Source organism: Lissotriton helveticus, chromosome 3_2, assembly GCF_964261635.1.
Source record: "Lissotriton helveticus chromosome 3_2, aLisHel1.1, whole genome shotgun sequence".
NCBI classification, from domain to species: Eukaryota; Metazoa; Chordata; class Amphibia; order Caudata; family Salamandridae; genus Lissotriton; species Lissotriton helveticus.
In genome coordinates this window covers 192,515,397-192,536,909 of record NC_136062.1, presented here as the reverse complement: position 1 = coordinate 192,536,909, position 21,513 = coordinate 192,515,397, and the positions used below count along the sequence as shown (strand labels likewise).

Here is a 21,513-nt window from a genome sequence, read left to right as displayed (position 1 = left end):
ACAGTAAGAGGTGTCTCAGGGTGCCCGAGGACAGAGACAACAAAGGGTGGATTGGAATGTTATGCTGCTGTTCATGGGAGGATGCACGTGCCGTAAGCCAACCAGCACTCTTCCAGAATACGCCAACATGTCACGAGCAATGGTCACTACAATAACCCAAACAGTAAGAGGTGCCTCAGGGTGCCCGAGGACAGAGACAACAAAGGGCGGATTGGAATGTTATGCTGCTGTTCATGGGAGGATGCACGTGCCGTAAGACAACCAGCACTCTTCCAGAATATGCCAGCATGTCACGAGCAATGGTCACTACAATAACCCAAACAGTAAAAGGTGCCTCGAGGTGCCCGAGGACAGAGACAGCAAAGGGTGGATTGGAATGTTATGCTGCTGTTCATGGGAGGATGCACGTGCCGTAAGACAACCAGCACTCTTCCAGAACACGCCAGCATGCCACGAGCAATGGTCACTATAAAAACCCAAACAGTAAGAGGTGCCTCAAGGTGTGCGAGGACAGAGACAACAATGGGTGGATTGGAATGTTATGCTGCTGTCCCTGGGAGGATGCACGTGCGAGTAAGCCAACCATCACTCTTCCAGAATACTCCAGCATGTCACGAGCGATGGTCACTACAATAACCCAAACAGTAAGAGGTGCCTCAAGGTGCCCGAGGACAGAGACAACAATGGGTGGATTGGAATGTTATGCTGCTGTCCATGGGAGGATGCACGTGCGAGTAAGCCAACCAGCACTCTTCCAGAATACTCCAGCATGTCACTAGCAATGGTCACTACAATAACCCAAACAGTAAGAGGTGCCTCAAGGTGCCCGAGGACAGAGACAACAAAGGGTGGATTGGAATGTTATGCTGCTGTCCATGGGAGGATGCACGTGCCGTAAGCCAACCAGCACTCTTCCAGAATACGCCAGCATGTCACGAGCAATGGTCACTACAATAACCCAAACAGTAAAAGGTGCCTCGAGGTGCCCGAGGACAGAGACAGCAAAGGGCGGATTGGAAGTTATGCTGCTGTCCATGGGAGGATGCACGTGCCGTAAGACAACCAGCACTCTTCCAGAATACTCCAGCATGTCACGAGCAATGGTCACTACAATAACCCAAACAGTAAGAGGTGCCTCAAGGTGTGCGAGGACAGAGACAACAAAGGGTGGATTGGAATGTTATGCTGCTGTCCATGGGAGGATGCACGTGCCGTAAGCCAACCAGCACTCTTCCAGAATACGCCAGCATGTCACGAGCAATGGTCACTACAATAACCCAAACAGTAAAAGGTGCCTCAAGGTGCCCGAGGACAGAGACAACAAAGGGTGGATTGGAATGTTATGCTGCTGTCCATGGGAGGATGCACGTGCCGTAAGCCAACCAGCACTCTTCCAGAATACGCCAGCATGTCACGAGCAATGGTCACTACAATAACCCAAACAGTAAAAGGTGCCTCAAGGTGCCCGAGGACAGAGACAACAAAGGGTGGATTGGAATGTTATGCTGCTGTGCATGGGAGGATGCACGTGCTGTAAGCCAACCAGCACTCTTCCAGAATACGCCAGCATGTCACGAGCAATGGTCACTACAATAAACCAAACAGTAAGAGGTGCCTCAAGGTGTGCGAGGACAGAGACAACAAAGGGTGGATTGGAATGTTATGCTGCTGTCCATGGGAGGATGCACGTGCCGTAAGCCAACCAGCACTCCTCCAGAATACGCCAGCATGTCACGAGCAATGGTCACTACAATAACCCAAACAGTAAGAGGTGCCTCAAGGTGCCCGAGGACAGAGACAACAAAGGGTGGATTGGAATGTTATGCTGCTGTTCATGGGAGGATGCACGTGCCGTAAGACAACCAGCACTCTTCCAGAACACGCCAGCATGCCACGAGCAATGGTCACTACAATAAACCAAACAGTAAGAGGTGCCTCAAGGTGTGCGAGGACAGAGACAACAAAGGGTGGATTGGAATGTTATGCTGCTGTCCCTGGGAGGATGCACGTGCGAGTAAGCCAACCAGCACTCTTCCAGAATACTCCAGCATGTCACGAGCAATGGTCACTACAATAACCCAAACAGTAAGAGGTGCCTCAAGGTGCCCGAGGACAGAGACAACAATGGGTGGATTGGAATGTTATGCTGCTGTCCATGGGAGGATGCACGTGCGAGTAAGCCAACCAGCACTCTTCCAGAATACTCCAGCATGTCACGAGCAATGGTCACTACAATAACCCAAACAGTAAGAGGTGCCTCAAGGTGCCCGAGGACAGAGACAACAAAGGGTGGATTGGAATGTTATGCTGCTGTCCATGGGAGGATGCACGTGCCGTAAGCCGACCAGCACTCTTCCAGAATACTCCAGCATGTCACGAGCAATGGTCACTACAATAAACCAAACAGTAAGAGGTGCCTCAAGATGCCCGAGGACAGAGACAACAATGGGTGGATTGGAATGTTATGCTGCTGTCCATGGGAGGATGCACGTGCCGTAAGCCAACCAGCACTCTTCCAGAATACGCCAGCATGTCACGAGCGATGGTCACTACAATAACCCAAACAGTAAGAGGTGCCTCAAGGTGCCCGAGGACAGAGACAGCAAAGGGCGGATTGGAAGTTATGCTGCTGTCCATGGGAGAATGCACGTGCCGTAAGACAACCAGAACTCTTCCAGAATACTCCAGCATGTCACGAGCAATGGTCACTACAATAACCAAAACAGTAAGAGGTGCCTCAAGGTGTGCGAGGACAGAGACAACAATGGGTGGATTGGAATGTTATGCTGCTGTCCATGGGAGGATGCACGTGCCGTAAGCCAACCAGCACTCTTCCAGAATACGCCAGCATGTCACGAGCAATGGTCACTACAATAACCCAAACAGTAAAAGGTGCCTCAAGGTGCCCGAGGACAGAGACAACAAAGGGTGGATTGGAATGTTATGCTGCTGTCCATGGGAGGATGCACGTGCCGTAAGCCAACCAGCACTCTTCCAGAATACGCCAGCATGTCACGAGCAATGGTCACTACAATAACCCAAACAGTAAGAGGTGCCTCAAGGTGTGCGAGGACAGAGACAACAAATGGTGGATTGGAATGTTATGCTGCTGTCCATGGGAGGATGCACGTGCCGTAAGCCAACCAGCACTCCTCCAGAATACGCCAGCATGTCACGAGCAATGGTCACTACAATAACCCAAACAGTAAAAGGTGCCTCAAGGTGCCCGAGGACAGAGACAACAAAGGGTGGATTGGAATGTTATGCTGCTGTCCATGGGAGGATGCACGTGCCGTAAGCCAACCAGCACTCTTCCAGAATACGCCAACATGTCACGAGCAATGGTCACTACAATAACCCAAACAGTAAGAGGTGCCTCAAGGTGTGCGAGGACAGAGACAACAAAGGGTGGATTGGAATGTTATGCTGCTGTCCATGGGAGGATGCACGTGCCGTAAGCCAACCAGCACTCTTCCAGAATATGCCAGCATGCCACGAGCAATGGTCACTACAATAAACCAAACAGTAAGAGGTGCCTCAAGGTGCCCGAGGACAGAGACAACAAAGGGTGGATTGGAATGTTATGCTGCTGTTCATGGGAGGATGCACGTGCCGTAAGCCAACCAGCACTCTTCCAGAACACGCCAGCATGCCACGAGCAATGGTCACTACAATAAACCAAACAGTAAGAGGTGCCTCAAGGTGTGCGAGGACAGAGACAACAAAGGGTGGATTGGAATGTTATGCTGCTGTCCCTGGGAGGATGCACGTGCGAGTAAGCCAACCAGCACTCTTCCAGAATACTCCAGCATGTCACGAGCAATGGTCACTACAATAACCCAAACAGTAAGAGGTGCCTCAAGGTGCCCGAGGACAGAGATAACAATGGGTGGATTGGAATGTTATGCTGCTGTCCATGGGAGGATGCACGTGCGAGTAAGCCAACCAGCACTCTTCCAGAATACTCCAGCATGTCACGAGCAATGGTCACTACAATAACCCAAACAGTAAGAGGTGCCTCAAGGTGCCCGAGGACAGAGACAACAAAGGGTGGATTGGAATGTTATGCTGCTGTCCATGGGAGGATGCACGTGCCGTAAGCCAACCAGCACTCTTCCAGAATACGCCAGCATGTCACGAGCAATGGTCACTACAATAACCCAAACAGTAAAAGGTGCCTCGAGGTGCCCGAGGACAGAGACAGCAAAGGGCGGATTGGAAGTTATGCTGCTGTCCATGGGAGGATGCACGTGCCGTAAGACAACCAGCACTCTTCCAGAATACTCCAGCATGTCACGAGCAATGGTCACTACAATAACCCAAACAGTAAGAGGTGCCTCAAGGTGTGCGAGGACAGAGACAACAATGGGTGGATTGGAATGTTATGCTGCAGTCCATGGGAGGATGCACGTGCCGTAAGCCAACCAGCACTCTTCCAGAATACGCCAGCATGTCACGAGCAATGGTCACTACAATAACCCAAACAGTAAGAGGTGCCTCAAGGTGTGCGAGGACAGAGACAACAAATGGTGGATTGGAATGTTATGCTGCTGTCCATGGGAGGATGCACGTGCCGTAAGCCAACCAGCACTCCTCCAGAATACGCCAGCATGTCACAAGCAATGGTCACTACAATAACCCAAACAGTAAAAGGTGCCTCAAGGTGCCCGAGGACAGAGACAACAAAGGGTGGATTGGAATGTTATGCTGCTGTCCATGGGAGGATGCACGTGCCGTAAGCCAACCAGCACTCTTCCAGAATACGCCAACATGTCACGAGCAATGGTCACTACAATAACCCAAACAGTAAGAGGTGCCTCAAGGTGTGCGAGGACAGAGACAACAAAGGGTGGATTGGAATGTTATGCTGCTGTGCATGGGAGGATGCACGTGCCGTAAGCCAACCAGCACTCTTCCAGAATACGCCAGCATGTCACGAGCAATGGTCACTACAATAAACCAAACAGTAAGAGGTGCCTCAAGGTGTGCGAGGACAGAGACAACAAAGGGTGGATTGGAATGTTATGCTGCTGTCCCTGGGAGGATGCACGTGCGAGTAAGCCAACCAGCACTCTTCCAGAATACTCCAGCATGTCACGAGCAATGGTCACTACAATAACCCAAACAGTAAAAGGTGCCTCAAGGTGCCCGAGGACAGAGACAGCAAAGGGCGGATTGGAAGTTATGCTGCTGTCCATGGGAGAATGCACGTGCCGTAAGACAACCAGCACTCTTCCAGAATACTCCAGCATGTCACGAGCAATGGTCACTACAATAACCCAAACAGTAAGAGGTGCCTCAAGGTGTGCGAGGACAGAGACAACAAAGGGTGGATTGGAATGTTATGCTGCTGTCCATGGGAGGATGCACGTGCCGTAAGCCAACCAGCACTCTTCCAGAATACGCCAGCATGTCACGAGCAATGGTCACTACAATAACCCAAACAGTAAGAGGTGCCTCAAGGTGTGCGAGGACAGAGACAACAAAGGGTGGATTGAAATGCTATGCTGCTGTCCATGGGAGGATGCACGTGCCGTAAGCCAACCGGCACTCTTCCAGAATACGCCAGCATGTCACGAGCAATGGTCACTACAATAACCCAAACAGTAAGAGGTGCCTCAAGGTGTGCGAGGACAGAGACAACAAAGGGTGGATTGGAATGTTATGCTGCTGTCCATGGGAGGATGCACGTGCCGTAAGCCAACCAGCACTCCTCCAGAATACGCCAGCATGTCACGAGCAATGGTCACTACAATAACCCAAACAGTAAAAGGTGCCTCAAGGTGCCCGAGGACAGAGACAAAGGGTGGATTGGAATGTTATGCTGCTGTCCATGGGAGGATGCACGTGCCGTAAGCCAACCAGCACTCTTCCAGAATACGCCAACATGTCACGAGCAATGGTCACTACAATAACCCAAACAGTAAGAGGTGCCTCAAGGTGTGCGAGGACAGAGACAACAAAGGGTGGATTGGAATGTTATGCTGCTGTCCATGGGAGGATGCACGTGCCGTAAGCCAACCAGCACTCTTCCAGAATACGTCAGCATGTCACGAGCAATGGTCACTACAATAACCCAAACAGTAAGAGGTACCTCAAGGTGTGCGAGGACAGAGACAACAATGGGTGGATTGGAATGTTATGCTGCTGTCCATGTGAGGATGCACGTGCCGTAAGACAACCAGCACTCTTCCAGAATACGCCAGCATGCCACGAGCAATGGTCACTACAATAACCCAAACAGTAAGAGGTGCCTCAAGGTGTGCAAGGACAGAGACAACAATGGGTGGATTGGAATGTTATGCTGCTGTTCATGGGAGGATGCACGTGCCGTAAGCCAACCAGCACTCTTCCAGAATACGCCAGCATGTCACGAGCAATGGTCACTACAATAACCCAAACAGTAAGAGGTGCCTCAAGGTGTGCGAGGACAGAGACAACAATGGGTGGATTGGAATGTTATGCTGCTGTCCATGTGAGGATGCACGTGCCGTAAGACAACCAGCACTCTTCCAGAACACGCCAGCATGTCACGAGCAATGGTCACTATAAAAACCCAAACAGTAAGAGGTGCCTCAAGGTGTGCGAGGACAGAGACAACAAAGGGTGGATTGGAATGTTATGCTGCTGTCCATGGGAGGATGCACGTGCCGTAAGTCAACCAGCACTCTTCCAGAATACGCCAGCATGTCACGAGCAATGGTCACTACAATAACCCAAACAGTAAGAGGTGCCTCAAGGTGTGCGAGGACAGAGACAACAAAGGGCGGATTGGAATGTTATGCTGCTGTCCATGGGAGGATGCACGTGCCGTAAGCCAACCAGCACTCTTCCAGAATACTCCAGCATGTCACGAGCGATGGTCACTACAATAACCCAAACAGTAAGAGGTGCCTCAAGGTGTGTGAGGACAGAGACAACAAAGGGTGGATTGGAATGCTATGCTGCTGTCCATGGGAGGATGCACGTGCGAGTAAGCCAACCAGCACTCTTCCAGAATACGCCAGCATGTCACGAGCAATGGTCACTACAATAACCCAAACAGTAAGAGGTGCCTCAAGGTGTGCGAGGACAGAGACAACAAAGGGTGGATTGGAATGTTATGCTGCTGTCCATGTGAGGATGCATATGCGAGTAAGCCAACCAGCACTCTTCCAGGATACTCCAGCATGCCACGAGCAATGGTCACTACAATAACCCAAACAGTAAGAGGTGCCTCAAGGTGTGCGAGGACAGAGACAACAAAGGGTGGATTGGAATGTTATGCTGCTGTGCATGGGAGGATGCACGTGCCGTAAGCCAACCAGCACTCTTCCAGAATACTCCAGCATGCCACGAGCAATGGTCACTACAATAACCCAAACAGTAAGAGGTGCCTCAAGGTGTGCGAGGACAGAGACAACAATGGGTGGATTGGAATGTTATGCTGCTGTCCATGGGAGGATGCACGTGCCGTAAGCCAACCAGCACTCTTCCAGAATACGCCAGCATGTCACGAGCAATGGTCACTACAATAACCCAAACAGTAAGCGGTGCCTCAAGGTGTGCGAGGACAGAGACAACAAAGGGTGGATTGAAATGCTATGCTGCTGTCCAAGGGAGGATGCACGTGCCGTAAGCCAACCGGCACTCTTCCAGAATATGCCAGCATGTCACGAGCAATGGTCACTACAATAAACCAAACAGTAAGAGGTGCCTCAAGGTGTGCGAGGACAGAGACAACAAAGGGTGGATTGAAATGCTATGCTGCTGTCCATGGGAGGATGCACGTGCCGTAAGCCAACCGGCACTCTTCCAGAATACGCCAGCATGTCACGAGCAATGGTCACTACAATAACCCAAACAGTAAGAGGTGCCTCAAGGTGTGCGAGGACAGAGACAACAAAGGGTGGATTGGAATGTTATGCTGCTGTCCATGGGAGGATGCACGTGCCGTAAGCCAACCAGCACTCCTCCAGAATACGCCAGCATGTCACGAGCAATGGTCACTACAATAACCCAAACAGTAAAAGGTGCCTCAAGGTGCCCGAGGACAGAGACAAAGGGTGGATTGGAATGTTATGCTGCTGTCCATGGGAGGATGCACGTGCCGTAAGCCAACCAGCACTCTTCCAGAATACGCCAACATGTCACGAGCAATGGTCACTACAATAACCCAAACAGTAAGAGGTGCCTCAAGGTGTGCGAGGACAGAGACAACAAAGGGTGGATTGGAATGTTATGCTGCTGTCCATGGGAGGATGCACGTGCCGTAAGCCAACCAGCACTCTTCCAGAATACGTCAGCATGTCACGAGCAATGGTCACTACAATAACCCAAACAGTAAGAGGTACCTCAAGGTGTGCGAGGACAGAGACAACAATGGGTGGATTGGAATGTTATGCTGCTGTCCATGTGAGGATGCACGTGCCGTAAGACAACCAGCACTCTTCCAGAATACGCCAGCATGCCACGAGCAATGGTCACTACAATAACCCAAACAGTAAGAGGTGCCTCAAGGTGTGCAAGGACAGAGACAACAATGGGTGGATTGGAATGTTATGCTGCTGTTCATGGGAGGATGCACGTGCCGTAAGCCAACCAGCACTCTTCCAGAATACGCCAGCATGTCACGAGCAATGGTCACTACAATAACCCAAACAGTAAGAGGTGCCTCAAGGTGTGCGAGGACAGAGACAACAATGGGTGGATTGGAATGTTATGCTGCTGTCCATGTGAGGATGCACGTGCCGTAAGACAACCAGCACTCTTCCAGAACACGCCAGCATGTCACGAGCAATGGTCACTATAAAAACCCAAACAGTAAGAGGTGCCTCAAGGTGTGCGAGGACAGAGACAACAAAGGGTGGATTGGAATGTTATGCTGCTGTCCATGGGAGGATGCACGTGCCGTAAGCCAACCAGCACTCTTCCAGAATACGCCAGCATGTCACGAGCAATGGTCACTACAATAACCCAAACAGTAAGAGGTGCCTCAAGGTGTGCGAGGACAGAGACAACAAAGGGCGGATTGGAATGTTATGCTGCTGTCCATGGGAGGATGCACGTGCCGTAAGCCAACCAGCACTCTTCCAGAATACTCCAGCATGTCACGAGCGATGGTCACTACAATAACCCAAACAGTAAGAGGTGCCTCAAGGTGTGTGAGGACAGAGACAACAAAGGGTGGATTGGAATGCTATGCTGCTGTCCATGGGAGGATGCACGTGCGAGTAAGCCAACCAGCACTCTTCCAGAATACGCCAGCATGTCACGAGCAATGGTCACTACAATAACCCAAACAGTAAGAGGTGCCTCAAGGTGTGCGAGGACAGAGACAACAAAGGGTGGATTGGAATGTTATGCTGCTGTCCATGTGAGGATGCATATGCGAGTAAGCCAACCAGCACTCTTCCAGGATACTCCAGCATGCCACGAGCAATGGTCACTACAATAACCCAAACAGTAAGAGGTGCCTCAAGGTGTGCGAGGACAGAGACAACAAAGGGTGGATTGGAATGTTATGCTGCTGTGCATGGGAGGATGCACGTGCCGTAAGCCAACCAGCACTCTTCCAGAATACTCCAGCATGCCACGAGCAATGGTCACTACAATAACCCAAACAGTAAGAGGTGCCTCAAGGTGTGCGAGGACAGAGACAACAATGGGTGGATTGGAATGTTATGCTGCTGTCCATGGGAGGATGCACGTGCCGTAAGCCAACCAGCACTCTTCCAGAATACGCCAGCATGTCACGAGCAATGGTCACTTTAATAACCCAAACAGTAAGCGGTGCCTCAAGGTGTGCGAGGACAGAGACAACAAAGGGTGGATTGGAATGTTATGCAGCTGTCCATGGGAGGATGCACGTGCCGTAAGCCAACCGGCACTCTTCCAGAATACGCCAGCATGTCACGAGCAATGGTCACTACAATAACCCAAACAGTAAGAGGTGCCTCAAGGTGTGCGAGGACAGAGACAACAAAGGGTGGATTGGAATGTTATGCTGCTGTCCATGGGAGGATGCACGTGCCGTAAGCCAACCAGCACTCCTCCAGAATACGCCAGCATGTCACGAGCAATGGTCACTACAATAACCCAAACAGTAAAAGGTGCCTCAAGGTGCCCGAGGACAGAGACAAAGGGTGGATTGGAATGTTATGCTGCTGTCCATGGGAGGATGCACGTGCCGTAAGCCAACCAGCACTCTTCCAGAATACGCCAACATGTCACGAGCAATGGTCACTACAATAACCCAAACAGTAAGAGGTGCCTCAAGGTGTGCGAGGACAGAGACAACAAAGGGTGGATTGGAATGTTATGCTGCTGTCCATGGGAGGATGCACGTGCCGTAAGCCAACCAGCACTCTTCCAGAATACGTCAGCATGTCACGAGCAATGGTCACTACAATAACCCAAACAGTAAGAGGTACCTCAAGGTGTGCGAGGACAGAGACAACAATGGGTGGATTGGAATGTTATGCTGCTGTCCATGTGAGGATGCACGTGCCGTAAGACAACCAGCACTCTTCCAGAATACGCCAGCATGCCACGAGCAATGGTCACTACAATAACCCAAACAGTAAGAGGTGCCTCAAGGTGTGCAAGGACAGAGACAACAATGGGTGGATTGGAATGTTATGCTGCTGTTCATGGGAGGATGCACGTGCCGTAAGCCAACCAGCACTCTTCCAGAATACGCCAGCATGTCACGAGCAATGGTCACTACAATAACCCAAACAGTAAGAGGTGCCTCAAGGTGTGCGAGGACAGAGACAACAATGGGTGGATTGGAATGTTATGCTGCTGTCCATGTGAGGATGCACGTGCCGTAAGACAACCAGCACTCTTCCAGAACACGCCAGCATGTCACGAGCAATGGTCACTATAAAAACCCAAACAGTAAGAGGTGCCTCAAGGTGTGCGAGGACAGAGACAACAAAGGGTGGATTGGAATGTTATGCTGCTGTCCATGGGAGGATGCACGTGCCGTAAGTCAACCAGCACTCTTCCAGAATACGCCAGCATGTCACGAGCAATGGTCACTACAATAACCCAAACAGTAAGAGGTGCCTCAAGGTGTGCGAGGACAGAGACAACAAAGGGCGGATTGGAATGTTATGCTGCTGTCCATGGGAGGATGCACGTGCCGTAAGCCAACCAGCACTCTTCCAGAATACTCCAGCATGTCACGAGCGATGGTCACTACAATAACCCAAACAGTAAGAGGTGCCTCAAGGTGTGTGAGGACAGAGACAACAAAGGGTGGATTGGAATGCTATGCTGCTGTCCATGGGAGGATGCACGTGCGAGTAAGCCAACCAGCACTCTTCCAGAATACGCCAGCATGTCACGAGCAATGGTCACTACAATAACCCAAACAGTAAGAGGTGCCTCAAGGTGTGCGAGGACAGAGACAACAAAGGGTGGATTGGAATGTTATGCTGCTGTCCATGTGAGGATGCATATGCGAGTAAGCCAACCAGCACTCTTCCAGGATACTCCAGCATGCCACGAGCAATGGTCACTACAATAACCCAAACAGTAAGAGGTGCCTCAAGGTGTGCGAGGACAGAGACAACAAAGGGTGGATTGGAATGTTATGCTGCTGTGCATGGGAGGATGCACGTGCCGTAAGCCAACCAGCACTCTTCCAGAATACTCCAGCATGCCACGAGCAATGGTCACTACAATAACCCAAACAGTAAGAGGTGCCTCAAGGTGTGCGAGGACAGAGACAACAATGGGTGGATTGGAATGTTATGCTGCTGTCCATGGGAGGATGCACGTGCCGTAAGCCAACCAGCACTCTTCCAGAATACGCCAGCATGTCACGAGCAATGGTCACTACAATAACCCAAACAGTAAGCGGTGCCTCAAGGTGTGCGAGGACAGAGACAACAAAGGGTGGATTGAAATGCTATGCTGCTGTCCAAGGGAGGATGCACGTGCCGTAAGCCAACCGGCACTCTTCCAGAATATGCCAGCATGTCACGAGCAATGGTCACTACAATAAACCAAACAGTAAGAGGTGCCTCAAGGTGTGCGAGGACAGAGACAACAAAGGGTGGATTGAAATGCTATGCTGCTGTCCATGGGAGGATGCACGTGCCGTAAGCCAACCGGCACTCTTCCAGAATACGCCAGCATGTCACGAGCAATGGTCACTACAATAACCCAAACAGTAAGAGGTGCCTCAAGGTGTGCGAGGACAGAGACAACAAAGGGTGGATTGGAATGTTATGCTGCTGTCCATGGGAGGATGCACGTGCCGTAAGCCAACCAGCACTCCTCCAGAATACGCCAGCATGTCACGAGCAATGGTCACTACAATAACCCAAACAGTAAAAGGTGCCTCAAGGTGCCCGAGGACAGAGACAAAGGGTGGATTGGAATGTTATGCTGCTGTCCATGGGAGGATGCACGTGCCGTAAGCCAACCAGCACTCTTCCAGAATACGCCAACATGTCACGAGCAATGGTCACTACAATAACCCAAACAGTAAGAGGTGCCTCAAGGTGTGCGAGGACAGAGACAACAAAGGGTGGATTGGAATGTTATGCTGCTGTCCATGGGAGGATGCACGTGCCGTAAGCCAACCAGCACTCTTCCAGAATACGTCAGCATGTCACGAGCAATGGTCACTACAATAACCCAAACAGTAAGAGGTACCTCAAGGTGTGCGAGGACAGAGACAACAATGGGTGGATTGGAATGTTATGCTGCTGTCCATGTGAGGATGCACGTGCCGTAAGACAACCAGCACTCTTCCAGAATACGCCAGCATGCCACGAGCAATGGTCACTACAATAACCCAAACAGTAAGAGGTGCCTCAAGGTGTGCAAGGACAGAGACAACAATGGGTGGATTGGAATGTTATGCTGCTGTTCATGGGAGGATGCACGTGCCGTAAGCCAACCAGCACTCTTCCAGAATACGCCAGCATGTCACGAGCAATGGTCACTACAATAACCCAAACAGTAAGAGGTGCCTCAAGGTGTGCGAGGACAGAGACAACAATGGGTGGATTGGAATGTTATGCTGCTGTCCATGTGAGGATGCACGTGCCGTAAGACAACCAGCACTCTTCCAGAACACGCCAGCATGTCACGAGCAATGGTCACTATAAAAACCCAAACAGTAAGAGGTGCCTCAAGGTGTGCGAGGACAGAGACAACAAAGGGTGGATTGGAATGTTATGCTGCTGTCCATGGGAGGATGCACGTGCCGTAAGCCAACCAGCACTCTTCCAGAATACGCCAGCATGTCACGAGCAATGGTCACTACAATAACCCAAACAGTAAGAGGTGCCTCAAGGTGTGCGAGGACAGAGACAACAAAGGGCGGATTGGAATGTTATGCTGCTGTCCATGGGAGGATGCACGTGCCGTAAGCCAACCAGCACTCTTCCAGAATACTCCAGCATGTCACGAGCGATGGTCACTACAATAACCCAAACAGTAAGAGGTGCCTCAAGGTGTGTGAGGACAGAGACAACAAAGGGTGGATTGGAATGCTATGCTGCTGTCCATGGGAGGATGCACGTGCGAGTAAGCCAACCAGCACTCTTCCAGAATACGCCAGCATGTCACGAGCAATGGTCACTACAATAACCCAAACAGTAAGAGGTGCCTCAAGGTGTGCGAGGACAGAGACAACAAAGGGTGGATTGGAATGTTATGCTGCTGTCCATGTGAGGATGCATATGCGAGTAAGCCAACCAGCACTCTTCCAGGATACTCCAGCATGCCACGAGCAATGGTCACTACAATAACCCAAACAGTAAGAGGTGCCTCAAGGTGTGCGAGGACAGAGACAACAAAGGGTGGATTGGAATGTTATGCTGCTGTGCATGGGAGGATGCACGTGCCGTAAGCCAACCAGCACTCTTCCAGAATACTCCAGCATGCCACGAGCAATGGTCACTACAATAACCCAAACAGTAAGAGGTGCCTCAAGGTGTGCGAGGACAGAGACAACAATGGGTGGATTGGAATGTTATGCTGCTGTCCATGGGAGGATGCACGTGCCGTAAGCCAACCAGCACTCTTCCAGAATACGCCAGCATGTCACGAGCAATGGTCACTTTAATAACCCAAACAGTAAGCGGTGCCTCAAGGTGTGCGAGGACAGAGACAACAAAGGGTGGATTGGAATGTTATGCAGCTGTCCATGGGAGGATGCACGTGCCGTAAGCCAACCAGCACTCTTCCAGAATATGCCAGCATGTCACGAGCAATGGTCACTACAATAAACCAAACAGTAAGAGGTGCCTCAAGGTGTGCGAGGACAGAGACAACAAAGGGTGGATTGGAATGCTGTGCTGCTGTCCATGTGAGGATGCACGTGCCGTAAGCCAACCAGCACTCTTCCAGAATATGCCAGCATGTCACGAGCAATGGTCACTACAATAACCCAAACAGTAAGCGGTGCCTCAAGGTGTGCGAGGACAGAGACAGCAAAGGGCGGATTGGAAGTTATGCTGCTGTCCATGTGAGGATGCACGTGCCGTAAGACAACCAGCACTCTTCCAGAATACTCCAGCATGTCACGAGCAATGGTCACTTCAATAACCCAAACAGTAAGAGGTGCCTCAAGGTGTGCGAGGACAGAGACAACAAAGGGTGGATTGGAATGCTATGCTGCTGTCCATGGGAGGATGCACGTGCGAGTAAGCCAACCATCACTCTTCCAGAATCCGCCAGCATGTCACGAGCAATGGTCACTAGAATAACCCAAACAGTAAGAGGTGCCTCAAGGTGTGCGAGGACAGAGACAACAAAGGGTGGATTGGAATGTTATGCTGCTGTCCATGTGAGGATGCATATGCGAGTAAGCCAACCAGCACTCTTCCAGAATACGCCAGCATGTCACGAGCAATGGTCACTACAATAAACCAAACAGTAAGAGGTGCCTCAAGGTGCCCGAGGACAGAGACAACAATGGGTGGATTGGAATGTTATGCTGCTGTCCATGGGAGGATGCACGTGCCGTAAGCCAACCAGCACTCTTCTAGAATACGGCAGCATGTCACGGGCAATGGTCACTACAATAACCCAAAAAGTAAGAGGTGCCTCAAGGTGTGCGAGGACAGAGACAACAAAGGGTGGATTGGAATGTTATGCTGCTGTCAATGTGAGGATGCATATGCGAGTAAGCCAACCAGCACTCTTCCAGAATACTCCAGCATGCCACGAGCAATGGTCACTACAATAACCCAAACAGTAAGAGGTGCCTCAAGGTGCCCGAGGACAGAGACAACAATGGGTGGATTGGAATGTTATGCTGCTGTCCATGGGAGGATGCACGTGCGAGTAAGCCAACCAGCACTCTTCCAGAATACTCCAGCATGTCACTAGCAATGGTCACTACAATAACCCAAACAGTAAGAGGTGCCTCAAGGTGCCCGAGGACAGAGACAACAAAGGGTGGATTGGAATGTTATGCTGCTGTCCATGGGAGGATGCACGTGCCGTAAGCCAACCAGCACTCTTCCAGAATACGCCAGCATGTCAAGAGCAATGGTCACTACAATAACCCAAACAGTAAAAGGTGCCTCGAGGTGCCCGAGGACAGAGACAGCAAAGGGCGGATTGGAAGTTATGCTGCTGTCCATGGGAGGATGCACGTGCCGTAAGACAACCAGCACTCTTCCAGAATACTCCAGCATGTCACGAGCAATGGTCACTACAATAACCCAAACAGTAAGAGGTGCCTCAAGGTGTGCGAGGACAGAGACAACAATGGGTGGATTGGAATGTTATGCTGCTGTCCATGGGAGGATGCACGTGCCGTAAGCCAACCAGCACTCTTCCAGAATACGCCAGCATGTCACGAGCAATGGTCACTACAATAAACCAAACAGTAAGAGGTGCCTCAAGGTGTGCGAGGACAGAGACAACAAAGGGTGGATTGGAATGTTATGCTGCTGTCCATGGGAGGATGCACGTGCCGTAAGCCAACCAGCACTCCTCCAGAATACGCCAGCATGTCACGAGCAATGGTCACTACAATAACCCAAACAGTAAGAGGTGCCTCAAGGTGCCCGAGGACAGAGACAACAAAGGGTGGATTGGAATGTTATGCTGCTGTTCATGGGAGGATGCACGTGCCGTAAGACAACCAGCACTCTTCCAGAATACGTCAGCATGTCACGAGCAATGGTCACTACAATAACCCAAACAGTAAGAGGTGCCTCAAGGTGTGCGAGGACAGAGACAACAAAGGGTGGATTGGAATGTTATGCTGCTGTCCCTGGGAGGATGCACGTGCGAGTAAGCCAACCAGCACTCTTCCAGAATACTCCAGCATGTCACGAGCAATGGTCACTACAATAACCCAAACAGTAAGAGGTGCCTCAAGGTGCCCGAGGACAGAGACAGCAAAGGGCGGATTGGAAGTTATGCTGCTGTTCATGGGAGGATGCACGTGCCGTAAGACAACCAGCACTCTTCCAGAATACTCCAGCATGTCACGAGCAATGGTCACTACAATAACCCAAACAGTAAGAGGTGCCTCAAGGTGCCCGAGGACAGAGACAACAAAGGGTGGATTGGAATGTTATGCTGCTGTTCATGGGAGGATGCACGTGCCGTAAGCCAACCAGCACTCTTCCAGAATATGCCAGCATGCCACGAGCAATGGTCACTATAAAAACCCAAACAGTAAGAGGTGCCTCAAGGTGCCCGAGGACAGAGACAACAAAGGGTGGATTGGAATGTTATGCTGCTGTTCATGGGAGGATGCACGTGCCGTAAGACAACCAGCACTCTTCCAGAACACGCCAGCATGCCACGAGCAATGGTCACTATAAAAACCCAAACAGTAAGAGGTGCCTCAAGGTGTGCGAGGACAGAGACAACAAAGGGTGGATTGGAATGTTATGCTGCTGTCCATGGGAGGATGCACGTGCGAGTAAGCCAACCAGCACTCTTCCAGAATACTCCAGCATGCCACGAGCAATGGTCACTACAATAACCCAAACAGTAAGAGGTGCCTCAAGGTGCCCGAGGACAGAGACAACAATGGGTGGATTGGAATGTTATGCTGCTGTCCATGGGAGGATGCACGTGCGAGTAAGCCAACCAGCACTCTTCCAGAATACTCCAGCATGTCACGAGCAATGGTCACTACAATAACCCAAACAGTAAGAGGTGCCTCAAGGTGCCCGAGGACAGAGACAACAAAGGGTGGATTGGAATGTTATGCTGCTGTCCATGGGAGGATGCACGTGCCGTAAGCCGACCAGCACTCTTCCAGAATACTCCAGCATGTCACGAGCAATGGTCACTACAATAAACCAAACAGTAAGAGGTGCCTCAAGGTGCCCGAGGACAGAGACAACAATGGGTGGATTGGAATGTTATGCTGCTGTCCATGGGAGGATGCACGTGCCGTAAGCCAACCAGCACTCTTCCAGAATACGCCAGCATGTCACGAGCGATGGTCACTACAATAACCCAAACAGTAAGAGGTGCCTCAAGGTGCCCGAGGACAGAGACAGCAAAGGGCGGATTGGAAGTTATGCTGCTGTCCATGGGAGAATGCACGTGCCGTAAGACAACCAGCACTCTTACAGAATACTCCAGCATGTCACGAGCAATGGTCACTACAATAACCCAAACAGTAAGAGGTGCCTCAAGGTGTGCGAGGACAGAGACAACAATGGGTGGATTGGAATGTTATGCTGCTGTCCATGGGAGGATGCACGTGCCGTAAGCCAACCAGCACTCTTCCAGAATACGCCAGCATGTCACGAGCAATGGTCACTACAATAACCCAAACAGTAAAAGGTGCCTCAAGGTGCCCGAGGACAGAGACAACAAAGGGTGGATTGGAATGTTATGCTGCTGTCCATGGGAGGATGCACGTGCCGTAAGCCAACCAGCACTCTTCCAGAATACGCCAGCATGTCACGAGCGATGGTCACTACAATAACCCAAACAGTAAGAGGTGCCTCAAGGTGTGCGAGGACAGAGACAACAAAGGGTGGATTGGAATGTTATGCTGCTGTCCATGGGAGGATGCACGTGCCGTAAGCCAACCAGCACTCTTCCAGAATACGCCAGCATGTCACGAGCAATGGTCACTACAATAACCCAAACAGTAAGAGGTGCCTCAAGGTGTGCGAGGACAGAGACAACAAATGGTGGATTGGAATGTTATGCTGCTGTCCATGGGAGGATGCACGTGCCGTAAGCCAACCAGCACTCCTCCAGAATACGCCAGCATGTCACGAGCAATGGTCACTACAATAACCCAAACAGTAAAAGGTGCCTCAAGGTGCCCGAGGACAGAGACAACAAAGGGTGGATTGGAATGTTATGCTGCTGTCCATGGGAGGATGCACGTGCCGTAAGCCAACCAGCACTCTTCCAGAATACGCCAACATGTCACGAGCAATGGTCACTACAATAACCCAAACAGTAAGAGGTGCCTCAAGGTGTGCGAGGACAGAGACAACAAAGGGTGGATTGGAATGTTATGCTGCTGTCCATGGGAGGATGCACGTGCCGTAAGCCAACCAGCACTCTTCCAGAATATGCCAGCATGCCACGAGCAATGGTCACTACAATAAACCAAACAGTAAGAGGTGCCTCAAGGTGCCCGAGGACAGAGACAACAAAGGGTGGATTGGAATGTTATGCTGCTGTTCATGGGAGGATGCACGTGCCGTAAGCCAACCAGCACTCTTCCAGAATATGCCAGCATGCCACGAGCAATGGTCACTACAATAAACCAAACAGTAAGAGGTGCCTCAAGGTGTGCGAGGACAGAGACAACAAAGGGTGGATTGGAATGTTATGCTGCTGTCCCTGGGAGGATGCACGTGCGAGTAAGCCAACCAGCACTCTTCCAGAATACTCCAGCATGTCACGAGCAATGGTCACTACAATAACCCAAACAGTAAGAGGTGCCTCAAGGTGCCCGAGGACAGAGACAACAAAGAGTGGATTGGAATGTTATGCTGCTGTCCATGGGAGGATGCACGTGCCGTAAGCCAACCAGCACTCTTCCAGAATACGCCAGCATGTCAAGAGCAATGGTCACTACAATAACCCAAACAGTAAAAGGTGCCTCGAGGTGCCCGAGGACAGAGACAGCAAAGGGCGGATTGGAAGTTATGCTGCTGTCCATGGGAGGATGCACGTGCCGTAAGACAACCAGCACTCTTCCAGAATACTCCAGCATGTCACGAGCAATGGTCACTACAATAACCCAAACAGTAAGAGGTGCCTCAAGGTGTGCGAGGACAGAGACAACAATGGGTGGATTGGAATGTTATGCTGCTGTCCATGGGAGGATGCACGTGCCGTAAGCCAACCAGCACTCTTCCAGAATACGCCAGCATGTCACGAGCAATGGTCACTACAATAAACCAAACAGTAAGAGGTGCCTCAAGGTGTGCGAGGACAGAGACAACAAAGGGTGGATTGGAATGTTATGCTGCTGTCCATGGGAGGATGCACGTGCCGTAAGCCAACCAGCACTCCTCCAGAATACGCCAGCATGTCACGAGCAATGGTCACTACAATAACCCAAACAGTAAGAGGTGCCTCAAGGTGCCCGAGGACAGAGACAACAAAGGGTGGATTGGAATGTTATGCTGCTGTTCATGGGAGGATGCACGTGCCGTAAGACAACCAGCACTCTTCCAGAATACGTCAGCATGTCACGAGCAATGGTCACTACAATAACCCAAACAGTAAGAGGTGCCTCAAGGTGTGCGAGGACAGAGACAACAAAGGGTGGATTGGAATGTTATGCTGCTGTCCCTGGGAGGATGCACGTGCGAGTAAGCCAACCAGCACTCTTCCAGAATACTCCAGCATGTCACGAGCAATGGTCACTACAATAACCCAAACAGTAAGAGGTGCCTCAAGGTGCCCGAGGACAGAGACAGCAAAGGGCGGATTGGAAGTTATGCTGCTGTTCATGGGAGGATGCACGTGCCGTAAGACAACCAGCACTCTTCCAGAATACTCCAGCATGTCACGAGCAATGGTCACTACAATAACCCAAACAGTAAGAGGTGCCTCAAGGTGCCCGAGGACAGAGACAACAAAGGGTGGATTGGAATGTTATGCTGCTGTTCATGGGAGGATGCACGTGCCGTAAGCCAACCAGCACTCTTCCAGAATATGCCAGCATGCCACGAGCAATGGTCACTATAAAAACCCAAACAGTAAGAGGTGCCTCAAGGTGCCCGAGGACAGAGACAACAAAGGGTGGATTGGAATGTTATGCTGCTGTTCATGGGAGGATGCACGTGCCGTAAGACAACCAGCACTCTTCCAGAACACGCCAGCATGCCACGAGCAATGGTCACTATAAAAACCCAAACAGTAAGAGGTGCCTCAAGGTGTGCGAGGACAGAGACAACAAAGGGTGGATTGGAATGTTATGCTGCTGTCCATGGGAGGATGCACGTGCGAGTAAGCCAACCAGCACTCTTCCAGAATACTCCAGCATGCCACGAGCAATGGTCACTACAATAACCCAAACAGTAAGAGGTGCCTCAAGGTGCCCGAGGACAGAGACAACAATGGGTGGATTGGAATGTTATGCTGCTGTCCATGGGAGGATGCACGTGCGAGTAAGCCAACCAGCACTCTTCCAGAATACTCCAGCATGTCACGAGCAATGGTCACTACAATAACCCAAACAGTAAGAGGTGCCTCAAGGTGCCCGAGGACAGAGACAACAAAGGGTGGATTGGAATGTTATGCTGCTGTCCATGGGAGGATGCACGTGCCGTAAGCCGACCAGCACTCTTCCAGAATACTCCAGCATGTCACGAGCAATGGTCACTACAATAAACCAAACAGTAAGAGGTGCCTCAAGGTGCCCGAGGACAGAGACAACAATGGGTGGATTGGAATGTTATGCTGCTGTCCATGGGAGGATGCACGTGCCGTAAGCCAACCAGCACTCTTCCAGAATACGCCAGCATGTCACGAGCGATGGTCACTACAATAACCCAAACAGTAAGAGGTGCCTCAAGGTGCCCGAGGACAGAGACAGCAAAGGGCGGATTGGAAGTTATGCTGCTGTCCATGGGAGAATGCACGTGCCGTAAGACAACCAGCACTCTTACAGAATACTCCAGCATGTCACGAGCAATGGTCACTACAATAACCCAAACAGTAAGAGGTGCCTCAAGGTGTGCGAGGACAGAGACAACAATGGGTGGATTGGAATGTTATGCTGCTGTCCATGGGAGGATGCACGTGCCGTAAGCCAACCAGCACTCTTCCAGAATACGCCAGCATGTCACGAGCAATGGTCACTACAATAACCCAAACAGTAAAAGGTGCCTCAAGGTGCCCGAGGACAGAGACAACAAAGGGTGGATTGGAATGTTATGCTGCTGTCCATGGGAGGATGCACGTGCCGTAAGCCAACCAGCACTCTTCCAGAATACGCCAGCATGTCACGAGCGATGGTCACTACAATAACCCAAACAGTAAGAGGTGCCTCAAGGTGTGCGAGGACAGAGACAACAAAGGGTGGATTGGAATGTTATGCTGCTG

General features: G+C 51.0%; 1 protein-coding gene across 2 annotated transcripts in view; it reads right to left on the bottom strand.

Annotated features, from left to right (window-relative positions):
• BBS4 (Bardet-Biedl syndrome 4) overlaps positions 1-21,513 on the bottom strand; it is a 566,073-nt gene that overhangs the window by 207,190 nt on the left and 337,370 nt on the right. The gene's annotated exons all lie outside the window — the stretch shown is intronic.